General features: G+C 36.7%; 1 long non-coding RNA gene and 1 other non-coding gene across 16 annotated transcripts; both read right to left on the reverse strand.

Annotated features, from left to right (window-relative positions):
- Positions 1–8,022: 8,022 nt before the first annotated feature.
- LOC147486515 (uncharacterized) lies at positions 8,023–11,962 on the reverse strand. Of its 15 annotated transcripts, XR_015200845.1 has the most exons (7): positions 11,509–11,736; positions 11,152–11,190; positions 10,910–11,032; positions 9,964–10,091; positions 9,465–9,575; positions 9,329–9,360; positions 8,023–9,050 (listed from the first exon to the last, which is right to left on the reverse strand). It is a non-coding gene; the product is annotated as an uncharacterized LOC147486515 (long non-coding RNA). The 15 variants fall into 15 exon arrangements; XR_015200832.1 differs by lacking the exon at positions 10,910–11,032 and having other exon boundaries at positions 9,465–9,521; positions 9,964–10,061; XR_015200836.1 differs by lacking the exon at positions 10,910–11,032 and having other exon boundaries at positions 9,465–9,542; positions 9,964–10,061.
- A 1,506-nt stretch (positions 11,963–13,468) lies between these two features.
- TRNAP-AGG (transfer RNA proline (anticodon AGG)) lies at positions 13,469–13,540 on the reverse strand. Its single transcript has one exon. It is a non-coding gene; the product is annotated as a tRNA-Pro (tRNA).
- Positions 13,541–14,451: the final 911 nt, after the last annotated feature.

Genomic DNA, 14,451 nt, shown 5'->3' on the forward strand with positions numbered 1-14,451 from the left:
GATCCTATTGGGGTGAAGGAGTGAAATCAGTAGCCTATGTTATAAACCGTACTCCCTCACGGGTAATTGAGTTTTAGAATCTTTATCAGAAACTCCATACACTTTTGTCTATCCCATCTATGCCTAATTTGGAGCCTCGGGTGTTTGGATGTACAGCTTATGTTCATATCCCACAACCAGAACGAAGTAAACTTGATCCTCGTGCGAAGAAGTGTATTTTTGTAGGTTATGCTGAGTTTCAGAAAAGGTATATGTGTTATGATCCAATTATTGACAAGATGCATATATCTCTTGATGTCTCATTCCATGAATCCGACCCGTATTACTCAGGGGGAGTTTCCCATAATTCCCTTCAGGGGGAGAGTGCCGGTGAAGGGAATCCTAATGTCTTTGGGGAATTGGAACACTTGGAGAAACGATTTGAAGTTCCTGAAGCAAAAATTGATCCTGTAGCAGTAGAGACAGAAGCACATGATCCAGATGTATCTGAAACTGTAGTACAAGACATTTCCCCCTCTACATCAATAACTGAAGATCTCGATCAAAATGATCCGCCTCAGGTACCTCCTATAACCGTTAATGAATTTGTTGAGTTAGAAAGTCTTGAAACTAGACAATTACAAAGAACTAGTAAGGGAGTTCCTAAGAAACAATATGAACCAGACATCAAAGCCAATGCCAAATATCCTATAGCTAACTCTATGTCTAACCATAGCCTTTCTAAGTCACATGCACTTGTCATAAATCAACTATCTACTGTATCTATTCCTAATAACGTGCAAGATGTTTTGAAAGATCCAAAATGGAAGAAAACAATGAATGAAGAATTGGAAGCCCTTCAAAAAAATGTAAGATGGGAGGTAGTTGATATGCCTGTTGGAATGAAGACTGTTGAATGTCGTTGGGTGTTTACTGTGAAGCTTAATGCAGATGGAACTATTAATAGATATAAGGCGAGATTGGTTGCCAAGGGATATACACAACGTTATGGAATTGATTATGAGGAGACTTTCGCACTTGTGGTGAAAATCAATACGGTCCGAATTTTAATTTCGCTTGCAGCAAATAAAGATTGGCCTTTACACCAGCTTGATGTGAAAAATGCATTCCTAAATGGGAATTTGGAGGAAGAAGTATACATGGATATGCCTCCAGGTGTGAAGAACCATCCCAAAGATGTTGGGAAGGTGTGTAAACTGAAGAAGGTTTTGTATGGCTTGAAACAGTCTCCAAAAACTTGGTTTGGAAGACTTACACAGTCAATGAGAGTTTTTGGGTACAAACAGAGTAATTCTGACCATACCTTGTTTATCAAACACAAAGATGGTAAGATTAAAGCTCTAATTGTGTATGTTGATGACATGATCGTTACAGGGGATGATCCGAAGGAAATAAATGAATTGCAGAAGTATTTGTCGGCAGAATTTGAAATGAAGAATCTAGGACAACTGAAGTATTTTTTGGGCATTGAAATTGCAAGATCTGAAAAGGGGATTTCACTATCACAGAGAAAGTATGTCCTAGATTTGTTTGCTGAAACAGGAATGTTGGATTGCAAACCAATGGAGACACCCATTGAGATGAATTATGGACTCGCCATTCATCCTGATCAAGTTTCTACTGATAAAAGAAGGTATCATCGTCTTGTAGAAAGGTTAATTTATCTCTCCTACTAGACCTGATATTGCTTATGCTGTGAGTGTGGTGAGTCAGTTTATGCATTGTCCTAGTGAAGAACATATGGATGCAGTCTCTCGTATCTTAAAGTATTTGAAGAAGGCACCGGGCAAAGGTTTACTGTTTGGAAAGTATGATGTGTTGGATATTGTAGGATACACAGATGCAGATTGGGCTGGTGATAGAACTGATAGACGTTCTACATCAGGATATTTCACTTTTGTTGGTGGAAATCTTGTAACTTGGCGTAGTAAGAAGCAGAAAGTTGTTGCCGGATCGAGTCACGTGGCTGAATTTCGAGGTCCGCACGCGGAGTATGTGAATTATTGTGGATCCGTACTGTCTTGATGGAATTGGGCTTCAAGCTTCAAAAGCCTATGGATTTACATTGTGATAATCAAGCCGCCATTCAAATTACACATAATCCAGTTCAGCATGATCGAACAAAACATGTGGAGGTTAATCGTCATTTTATTAAAGAAAATCTTGACAGGAAGGTTATTCGTTTTCCGTTCGTAACCTCAGAGGAGCAATTAGGTGATGTTCTTACTATAGGTGTATCTCATAAGGTGTTTGATAGCTCAGTTGACAAGTTGGGCATGATTGACATCTATGCACCAACTTGAGAGGGAGTGTAGAAAGCTGTATATTGCTTTTTATGTATAGAGCGCAGGCCGAGCTCAGATATTAGCATGATGGAGCGCACCCCGCGCCTCAGGCATGACCGAAGTCCAGTAGCTTGGGCGCACCCTATGCCTTTCTCCAGTACAAACAGGGAGCACCCTGTGCCCCGTGTTTCTCAAGCCACCGACTGTTTTGTTTCTATTTGTAGCAATCTTTATATAAACAATTGTAACCTCTTTAGAATACAATCAAAAAAATATACAACTGAATTGAATTGAATTCTCTGGTTTTACAAGTTGTTGAGAATGCTGAACTCTTTTGGCCTACTACATGCTCGAAATGCCATATGGTTCCAATGTTAGATTTGGAAGTAGCTGACTAGCTTTGTTGGTGCCCCACAGACCAAAAGAGGCAGTTTAAGTTACGCGTATAGTTAGGTTTTAGCAGGAGGGGAAAAGAAACTTGAAACAGCTTGGCCGTTTGGCCTCAAAAGAGTGGTAAGATGCAGCACCCTAGTCCGGTAGTCCCTGCCCATGGGTTCATTTAGCACAGGACCACCTCCCTGTCTTGCCTTGCAATCACAGATAAGTACATAACTTTTGCACAACATATTATTGTAATAATCAAGTTCTGAATTGACATGAGCTGATGAGCTACTATTAGCACAAAAAATTTCATAATTAGCTCCAACCTGGTACTCTTTTTCTTTATTTTAGGGAGTAAGAATGTGCTATGGTTGAGTTTGTTGGCTCCACTCTTTGGTCCTAACCACCGTCCACCGAACTTCTAGTCCAAGGGAATTAGTGCTCCTTGATGATAGTAAAAGTTAGAGTAAACAAATGGCACAAATGGGCCTGTAGGAGTTGTAGGTGTTTTCCCTGTTTAAGCAACTGTGTGAGTCCATCCACATGGTAACTATGTACGGTATACCTCAGGTTTCTCCATTGTTATAATGGCTTCTTATTTGAAAGATGACTTGCAACCGTTAGAAGACATTGTTCTATTTTGAATGGGTGTGGGGGAAAAACTGGAGTGGTGGTTAAACTGAAATAAAGAGAGGCCCCATCGAACGCAAAAGTTCTTAATGTCAGGTTTGTAGAACATGATCATTTTTGCTTTAATATGCCAACCAGTGTATCAGACTATCATTCCTACTCAAAACTTTTTATAAATGCGATGTCATGACAAGTATACTCCGATAGTTGGAAATTGCATTCCAGAGATGGGACACTGCAATTTTGCTTAGTGTATATAAAATTGTTGAACAATGCTAAAAAGACTTGCAATGGTGTCACTCCATTATGGGTTCTTGAATAAGACCCGCTAATCTGGTGAAGACGCGAAGTGCATCTGTGTTAATAGCTTAACTGACTGGGATTTAATTTTAAAAATTTAGGAGCATTCCAGCCTTTCAGGTGTTTCAGTATAACTAGATTTTGGGAGTGTGATTCTCTAGCTTCAGAATCTCCAACGCAGGAACAGCTACCAGACAGACACACCTTTTTAGCTTATTAACTTTAATTCGTGCCCTTTCTTCTTAGTTCTAGTTTAGACTTTAGAGGCAATCCGTATTAGAAAAAAGAACATGTGGACAGGAATGCGATGGTGCAATTGTGCAACACAGCAACGGATTGCATCATGCAACGTTCAATGTGTATTGCAAGCTAACAAATATAATCAAGGTTACTAGAATAACTGCATAGCAGTGGGGGCGTGAGCGTAGCAAGGGAGGAGATGAGAGGAGGAAGATGAAGAGAAGAGCAGGAGATGAGAGGGGGAAAGATGAAGGAGGAAGATGAAGAGAAGATCAGGAGATGAGAGAAGGAAGATGGAGGGAGATGAAGGGTGGAGAAGAGGGAGAGACCATTAAGGGGGTGGGGGCACAGATAGACAGCAGCCAAGACACATTTTACGCCCTCTCAAAATAAAGCCAACTCTAAACGTTCGCATACGCTCACTTGATTATGACTTGATGAGGCTGCTAATCAATTTTTCAAGTAGAATGTTTGAAACAGGTCCTCAATGTTAACAAAGTTAAAGCACAACAACTAACTCGATCAAGACACCTTTGTGTTTTTTAACAGAAAAAACAGTAGTATACTAGAAAAAGTAAGAGTAGTAGTGAAAGCTCAACTACTTCTTTCATTAAAACACTGTTTGTTTTTTTATACATATATTTCATCAACCCCTTTGAGCTAAAAACAAGTATTTGAGTATGAACAATGTTGTTTTAAGTCAATAAGTGGGAATGGAGTGATTGGTAATTGAGAAAGTGGAAGTGATAGAAGAAAGAAAAGAAGGGGGTGATGTAAGTGAAAGTGAAGAAAGTGAGTTTTTTATGGATTCAAATTCAACTGTAGAAGAATGTAGTAAGAGTAGTAGTTGTAGAAGAAAGAAAAGAAGGGGGTGATGTAAGTGAAAGTGAAGAAAGTGAAGGAAGTAGAAGAATGTAGTAAGAGTAGTAGTTGTAGTACTAGTTCTGGTATTTCAACATCCGAGGCGACAACGACGAATACAACAGATGAAGAACATGGCTTGAAAAGTTCAGAAGATTCAGTTTCATCTTCACCATTGAGTTGGCCTAATATTGAGACGCCTGAAAAGAAAATTTGTGTAGTTTCAAATGTCAATAAGGATGAAGAGAAGTCACATTTGGAAGATAAGAGAAATGAGAAAGAAAATTCTAAAGTTTCAGGTACTAGTAATTGGTGTTTCTTTTATTTTAGACAGAAATTTTGCTTATTATGTTCTGCAATTTAATTCTGGACTTTAATGTTTGTGTAGAGATTGCAATGATGAAAGAGAGGTTTGCTAAATTGTTACTTGGAGAAGATATGTCGGGGTGTGGGAAAGGCGTTTGCACGGCCTTGGCGATTTTGAATGCCATTACTAACCTTGTGGTATGATTTTATTTTTATCTTGGTTTGGTAGAGTAATGGTGTCTTGCTCACCAACTGCTTGATTGTTTTTCTCAGTGGTTTGTGCGTTAGCTTAATTTTAATGATTTTCTTGTTTGTTTGTGATTACACAACCTTTAGCTACACTTTTTGGTCAACTTTGGAGATTAGAGCCTTTAGCATCTGAGAAGAAATCAATGTGGAGAAGAGAGATGGAATGGCTTCTTTGTGTTAGTGATCATATTGTGGAACTAATACCCTCTTGGCAAACTTTTCTGATGGAAGCAAACTTGAGGTGATCATACTAATTTGTAGAGCTATGTTAAATTTTCTAAGATTATCATTTTAAGAATTTTAGATCGATTGCTTTAAGAATTATACAATGAACACCTATAGTAGCCGTCGTATTGCTTTAAGAATTATACTTTTGTAAATTTCCTTGGTAGTATATAAATCATTTCACTAATGTGAAGGCATATTAACATGTAAATCAATACTGTGTATGAAATTATTTTAAAGATTGTTTCATATTCTATTATTCAGGTCATGACCTGCAGACCATGATCTGATCTTTATATCAATCTACATCGTGATCTTTATATCAATCTACCTGCTCTGTGTAAACTAGACCACATGCATCTTGTAAGTGGAATGATTCGCATGACTCCCAAACCTTGGTTCAAGTTCAACGGTTATGCTACTAATGGAGCTTCTACTTCTGACAGGAAACATTAGAGAGTTTTAGCGACACCCCAAGGGATTTTTAGCTCCTGAAGGCGATGGCTCAGCCTCATTTCGTAGACCAGTCCAGCGCCAAGAGGAGAAATGGTGGCTTCCTGTACCTTGTGTCCCTCCTTGTGGTCTCCATGATGATTCGGGAAAGCACTTGCAACACAAACAAGAATGTACAAATCAAATCCATGGCTATCAACACCATTGTTTTGGGTGATATGGAAGTGCCTGAATCCTACTTGGATTCTCTTCCTAAGGTATAACTATGTGGCACAAATATAGTAATAGATTCTTCAGTTTTAGTGTTTTACATTATTGAGGAAACAAATAGGAACTGACAAGGGAATGTCTTTTTGCTTATTTGGTTTCAGAATGGAAGAGCAAGTTTAGGTGATGTCATGCACCGTTATATAACATCCGATCAGTTCTCCCCTGAATGTCTTCTTGATTGCTTTGCTTTGTCCTCAGAACACCAGGTTTTAGAGATCGCTAACCGTGTTGAAGCCTCAATGTATGTATGGTGTCAAAGAGCAAACCCAAATATGAACCGCTCCAGTTCAAAATCATCCTGGGGGATGGTCAAGGAAATGATGGTTGATGTAGATAAGAGGGGACTGCTTGCTGACAGAGCAGAAAGCCTCTTGCTTTGCCTGAAGCAGCGATTCCCTGGTCTCCCACAGACAGCTTTAGATATGAGCAAGATCCAATTTAACAATGTGTATGTCCTCTCTTTTATATGTTGCTTAATCACAACATCTTGCACTAGAACATGGAACTGTTTATACTTGGGTTGAGCATAAAAAGGCGGCTGTCAAAAAATTCAATAATTACGTCCAAGATCATTTTGGCATTAGTGTCGGTTCAACTGATTTTATTGAGTTGTTATTCCTGGATGTTGGAAAATCTATTCTCGAGAGCTACTCTAGAGTTTTGGAGAGCCTGGCCTCTTAACATTGTTACCCGGATTGATGATGTGCTTTATGTGGACGACTTGACCAAGCATTCCGATCAATTTGTATCAGCTTCTACCGTCAGTGTGATTGATCACAACAAGGTTTCAACTCCGTATCCAGTGCCTGTCTCAGGCACTCAATGTGGAGCAAGTTCACTAACCCAAGCTTCACTCCTGCACCGCCTTTTGGCTCATTCCTCAATAACTCCAAGCTTCCTCATCATGCGAATGGAATGAAGAAAGTCTTGACAAACTATCTTGGCATTGACACCAAGTGGAAGATTGCTGGTAATGTAGTTGAGGGCTCACTTTCGATACTGAGTACACGTCCAGAAGCTACAACATAATTGACATGGCAATTTTAGGGATCAGCGGCTATGTGGTATTGATTTGTTGAAGAGACTTATGCTCTGCATTCCGACTTCCGAGAGCCAGAGTAAATGACCTGAACGTCAGTCATAACTCGCAAGCCATTCTTGATTCACAGGAGAGGCGGAAAAAAGAAATTCCTTCCATTCCAAAGTTTAAAAGTCCTTTTGCACTACAGAGTCTCATTGTATGAAAATCATTTTTTTTTTTTCTCCCTTTTCTTCTTAATATTTCTATACTGTCCTCCATTGTGGCCGTGTGGGCAAACAAGTGAATCATACGGTTTTTGGGAAATGCTTCCATTCCTCACATACTTTATTTGCCTATTATTTTAACGTTGAAACTTGTAATATTGATACATACTGACTTTATGTGGGTGAATGTTATTTTTCAAACCAAAAGCATAGGGTGGTTTGGGCTCAAATTTATTTAAAATTGAAGATTTTTTGATAGGCGTCTCAAATTCTCAATTACTTTAAATTGAAGAATTTTTAACGTTAAGTTATGGCATGAAAAGTTCATTATAAGAAAACTAGCAAAATGGCACGTGCGACGTGATAGACAAAATGAAAATTGAATTATACTATTAATTTGCTACAAGATCCCACTATTCGATTTCAATTTTTTTGTTAGACGTTCTACTTGCAAAAATATTTATGGTACATAGCTTTGTTATATGCAAAATCTGGTGAAGAATTTCTTAAGAATGCATCGAGTAACGTGTTTGTAAGAGAAGAAGAAAAAATAGATATAAGATTCACGTCCTGTGGAAGTAGTAATATATTATCAACATAGATATAATAGGGGCAATGTGTAACAAATTAGGTAACTAATCTTCAATTTTCAAGCCTTGCTGGGTGTTTTTTCTATCATAAGCAGGTATCTCGATTTTGTAAAACTACAATCTTCAATTTTCAAGCCTTGCTGGGTGTTTTCTCTATCATAAGCAGGTAACTCGATTTTGTAAAACTCCAAAACTACTGTACTAGTTTCATGTAGTAAATGGCTCGATACTCCAAGAAGCATTTTCCTCAGGAGCTCTCGAGCAACGATTTCGGCATTGACATGAACTCTATCAAAGTCTTATACATGATCTGACATACCCTTGCTTGCTACGGATCAGAAACATACATTTTCTTCAGTCTCTGCATCACTCCTAAATAGGAAACAATTAAACTATTATAGATATGAGTGAAGACTGTCGTGTAGATCTATTAGCATGTTAACGGTCGTTGTAATTTTCTGATCCATCCCCACCCTCCATGTTATCAAGGCTTCATCCATTTACCCCACTTCATGTGAAACGATGATGAGTTATGGCATTCGGTTTGCAGACATCATAGTCCCCTTCCTTGAATACCTTGGAGGCTTTATCCATAAATCCATGCTTGCAAAACACAGCTTTCAAAGCAGAAACGAAAGAGTCGAACCAGAATGAAGTGATGGGTTCTTCCAATGGTACCCACTTCTTCCATAAACTGGTCTTCAATTCTCTTGTCAGAACTCCCATTCAGAATCTTCATTGCTACTGGAGCTTCATTATCTATAAAATTCCTTTATAAAGTGCACCAAACCCACCTTCACCCAAAACGTTAGCAAAATTGTTAGTAGCAGTCGTTAGTTCCTGAGAGGAAAATCTTATGCGCTTCTCTCTTTTCATCTTAGCAGAAACTTATCCACAACAGTATTTCTTCTTCGAGCCATCATCTTGTAAAAGTTTTAAAAGACCGTTGTATGTGAAACAGTATGCAAACCACAATCATGAATATTTACAGAAGCGCACAGAAATTATTAGACTCCTGAATAAGAAACCACCAGAGACAATTTTACGGCTTGGTTAATAAGCTATTTATCTTATTAGGAATCACAGATATTCTAGTAACCAATTGCTTATTAGAAATCACAAACCGTTAAGGTTTTCGGTAATAAGTCCACTGACTATTCTCAACATTTATCGCTAGGAAGTTTCCGAGGGAAGCACGTTGTTAGGATGACTTTGGGAACTCCGTAATCTATCATTTTCTACATAAAGCACGTTCTGTGCTACTAAATTGTACTACTTAATGTGCTATCTCACCTTCTTGTGAAAATTCGAAAAGGCTCTTGCAGCTGAAAAAGTGTGCATGCCGCCGTCATTAATATTTACAAAAGCGCGCATAAATTATCAAACTCCTAAATAAGAAACCAAATTGAAATTGTGAGACAGAACTTACTGTCGCCGAAGAAAATTATGACAATCCATAACGTTAGTAGCGGAGGATCCATTACTCCTAAGGCAAAAAAGATATCACCTGAGACGGCTTGGTTATTAGGCGATATTTTTTCTGAAAGAGAATGAAAAGATCATGTTCATTCTACTGAACAAACTGCCTAACAGAAATTCCAATGTCTGTCTATTCATGAAATTCCAATGTTTGTCTATTCATGAAATTTAACTGCTAGGAAATTTCCAGTGGTAGCGCAATATGGGGATGACTTTGGGAACTCATAAAACAAATATTTTCAGCTAAATGCAAGTTCTACAACACTAAACTGTAGTATCTAATGAGCCAATACACGTCCACATCTAGTGAAAATGGTGATAACAACAGGATAAACTTTGTACTCAAGCTCTACCATCAATTTGAATCATATTATAGATAGACAATATCAAATGGAGAATGCCAATGTGCAGCTAGAATATGTGGAGATATGCTCGAAAATATAAGGTACCTGCATGTCTCCCCAAAGTTTAGTGCATCTTGAATGTCTTGGTACAACTCGGACCTAATAGTTTGCTGATTATCCCGATAAAATCTCATCTTCATTGTCTAAAATATGACACACATGTCAACCACAAACTGTTGTAGAAGGCGACATCCCAAAAGAAACAATGAGACTTCAGATGGCTGAATCTGAATATCAATATATGGTTCTATGGAAAAACCAATATATGGTTCTATGGAAAAACCATTTTCGGCGTAACATATCACTTTAATCAGCTCTAATATCATGCAATGTATCAACAACATATCACCTTATTAATATATTTAGTTATTTACAGTTCAGTCCATTGTACAATGAAATATAAATGCTCTCCAAGTCAAAAAATAGAGAAAGTAAAAAAAAAAAATATACATCACGTGATGTATTGTTTTATTTGTTAAAGGGATGCTAAGAAAATGTTCCTGATTTAAAATCCTTACAAATTGTGTCATAATGTAGCTATAATAGATTGCAGCGAAGTGTGCATTCATTTACAAATTGTGTCATTTAAGCACAATGCAGACGACAATCCACAGGCAGACTGAATGCCCCTCTCTTGACAGAGCATTTAGCTTCATTTATCTCTTGACACGCGATTTGACAGAGCATATAATTTGAGTTGGTTTATTCTAACAATTACTAAACACCTATAAAAGGGTATATTTGCCTGAGTTGGTAGACCTCGTCAAGCTGCGGTGGAAAAGTAATATTCTACCTTATGCAACATCACAGTATAACTCTTTCCATCCTCTTTTATTTGGGCTTTGGACCAGTAACACAAGAATGCATTATTATATAACTTAATAACTTATGAGTAATCATTTGATGAGTCAATAATTATTTGGTTTACGCCAAGAATTAAACGAATAACAATAAGCAATGAAATATTAGGATTATCTGAAGTGGGTCATACCTAGGGTCAACAATTGTGATATTCAACCATCGCGCTTCACAATTAATCAGGATGCAAAAATATTGATGAGCAGAATAAAATAACACTCTAGGTGGAAGCAAATAAACTGAATGGTGAACCCTACTGCAAGAGAACTTTGATTTTCAAAATTGAGTAAATAATAAATAAGCACATCTTCTTGTGATCAAATTCGCAATACCACAATAAGGAAAAAGAAAAAAATAATAGAGAGAGATGTGTACCCGTTGATGATTCCCTTTCGGTGAAGCGGCAGTGCGCATCTGAGAAATAAATCAAAATTCTTTAAACGCTTGGTAGTAAGAAGACCGGGAAATCCAAACGCAATAATAAGATTCGTAAATCCAGACGCGTTGATCTTGAGAACAAATGGCAACCGTTTCGTGACCCTATCTTTAAATAATTAAATGGTTAAGTGGTTAAGTTCATGTAACAAAGCAGGACTTTCAATATTGAAGAAAACATATGACGAAGTGTAATAAACTTTGGAAAAGGATAAATTGTAGCAACATCGGAATCTAAAGTACGAGTGAAGGGCAGCGCAACATAGGAATCTAAAGTATGAGAAGAAGTTCACCTACCTTTTTCCATGAATAAACTCTTTGAGAAGGAGGGAGCATGTTCTCAAATTTATGATTTCTTCAAAGTTCAAACTAACTAACTCTAGAGTTACCTTTCTTTTTTCTTTCTTATCATTGTACCTACATAAGGGTAGAATGTCACGGCCAATTCAGAAAGAGTGGATTCATGAACCAAACCGAGTGAGCACCATCTATAGACAAAGGGTGGATAATTTTATTGATTTGGCATAAAAAAGATATGAAGGGTTCATGTCCTTGTCCTTGTATAATGTCGGAACGGGAAAAGATTGTTGTTTGACGAAGTCCAAAGGCATTCAAAATGGTTTTGATCTAACTTATACTGTATGGTCCTTACATGGTGAAAAACAATGGAAGCACCCTAAAAGACTGAATTTAGGCGAAATCATACATAAGCATGCTTGTTATCCACAAAGTTATCCGTGTAATACCCCCCAACGAAAAAGAAAAAGTATTGTTGGTTTGTCGTACAATATATGGGAAACTTAGTAAATAATGCATTGAGCATCGCTAGAGATTTCTAGTGTTAGTCAACACAACACATTCCAAGGACCTCTATCTCAACGGATTAAGTGTATGAACTGTTTGGTGGTAGGTCAGACCGTTAGAGCATATTTGGGTATATGAGTTAGATTCTCTCTATAGATTAGGTCGGGTAAGTTCTAGGAGCACATGGGTACTGGTGGAGGATAGCATTTATGATCTATTTGGGGGCAATAAGCATTCCAATCAGTCGCACACCTGCAAGCTGAGTTGGATGCTACCACTACTACTCAACTAAGCGAGTCAGAAACAACAAATAAAAGAATTGACGTGATCCAGTGGTTAATCAACAAATTTCAACAATGAGGTCATAGTAATGGATTAGTTCATTCTAAACCATCCAAATAAATGGGCACTTGACACAGTGATAAATATATACAATATACTGTCTTTCCTGTGTCATCTCTTTAATATGTCTTAACTAATAATCACTTCCTTCAATTGATTAAACACATTGTATTGTGACACATATTAGTCTTTGTACACATGTTTACTAAGTGACTCTGAGACAAAATATTTTCCTTGCAGTCACATTACACCCAACATCTCTAACATGCAAAAAAAAAAAAAAAAAAAAAAAAATATTAGGAAAAATGTAAATGCAATTTCTATCCCTAATTGTACAGGTATGTTGCCATTATTCATTCTTAGGCATCTATTGCTGACGTCTTGTGTGAAGCCTTTCAACACCTACCATTTTCTGTTGTCCAAAAACACACAAAATCAAAACGTCATCAAACTGAATAAAAAGACAATTTAACCATAGCAAAAAATATTTAGAATAAGTGGGGCCTACAGTTGGAGAGAGAAAAAAAATACCGTTTTTTTTTTTTTTATATATTTTTTAATTATTTTATTTTAGTAGGGTCCACAAAAGAGATAAAATAAACAAAATAAAATAAAATAAAATAATGCGTGGACACTATTATGCTTGGCCCACCGTTTTTATCTTTAAGACTTAAACATTCAAATATTTACCATTATGTTATTAGTTTTGGTTTTTTTAAATCTTTGAAAATCAGATAATTACCATTTTGTCTCTGTGACGGACACAAATGTGACACCAAAACACTATTTCTCTTACCCTATATTTTTCTAATATAGTAAGATAATACTTGGCTGACAATAAATCACGTTGTGCAAAATATAAATGAAATAGCATATTATCCCAATCTTGACAAGCTAATGTGAATTAAATCACTAAATTCAGAGATGTTTGATAACCCCTCAAAATCGAAACATAAACACATTTAATCAAACATTTCATGATTATCAAACCTAGCAAAAATAAAAAATGATTACTAACATAAGCTCCAAGGAAAACCTGGAGGAAGAGAGACGTAACGTGGTTTATTGTTTATTCATGAAAATTGTAGCGAAATGGTTGCTTGAACAAAACGGGGCATTCCGAGAATTGAACTCGGGACCTCTTGCACCCTAAGCAAGAATCATACCACTAGACCAAATGCCCTTTTTGATGTCTTGTTTTGGTTTTAGGAATATTATTTCGAAACATGGCAGTAACCTCTAAATCACAATCCGTTAAACAACAAACGTGCGTGTCCTTTTCTCATATACTAGTGACTTAGTGAGTTTGAGTTTGAGAGACTTCAGCTTACTACTCAACGTCTCAACTTAATTAACGGAATGGATTAAACTTGCAAACTAAATCAAATACTAACCGTTTTGTAGCCATTCTGAATAATGTTAATTTTATTTTCTAAAACTAATTGAAAGGTGAGTGATGCCGTTCCGTAAAAAAATTGAAAAAGTAAAAAGTAAATAGGACGTAGAAGTGCAATAGATTAGAAAGAGTAGGAGACCAAAATAAAAGAAATAGAAAATCATCATAACTCACAAGACTCGCATGTAGAATTGTAGAAATGAAGAGAGTAAGAATAGAGATTAGTGTTTTTTTTTATTTTTTGGGGAGAGAGAGGGCATGATGAGGAGAGTTTTTGCAGAAAAATTAAAGCTCTTTAAAAATGAGAGATCTGATATGTTGATTGTAGGACGCAGACACAGACGTGGTGACTCGGTTATATCTAAAAAATAGTAAGACGCGAACGCAGCAGAAGACATAGAAATTAATTAATAATTGTAATTTTATTTTATGTCAATTAAACAGTAAAAAAACTAATTTAAATGTATCATAATGCATAAATTCAAAACTATTTAAGATAAATAGTCACAAAATTGAGCTAAATATTTCTTAATTAAACTTTAAAAGCATGCAAGTCTCAACAAAAAAAGAATCGAAAAAATTTAAGTTTTTTACATTATTTTGCTTTATTTTTTCCTTTTTGACCATGTTGACCACATCTTGACTTGTGTCTTGTTTAATTGACCACATTTTTTACGCGGACACAACCCACCTAGAAA

Source organism: Coptis chinensis, chromosome 7 (genome assembly GCF_015680905.1).
Source record: "Coptis chinensis isolate HL-2020 chromosome 7, ASM1568090v1, whole genome shotgun sequence".
In the NCBI taxonomy this organism is placed as follows: Eukaryota; Viridiplantae; Streptophyta; class Magnoliopsida; order Ranunculales; family Ranunculaceae; genus Coptis; species Coptis chinensis.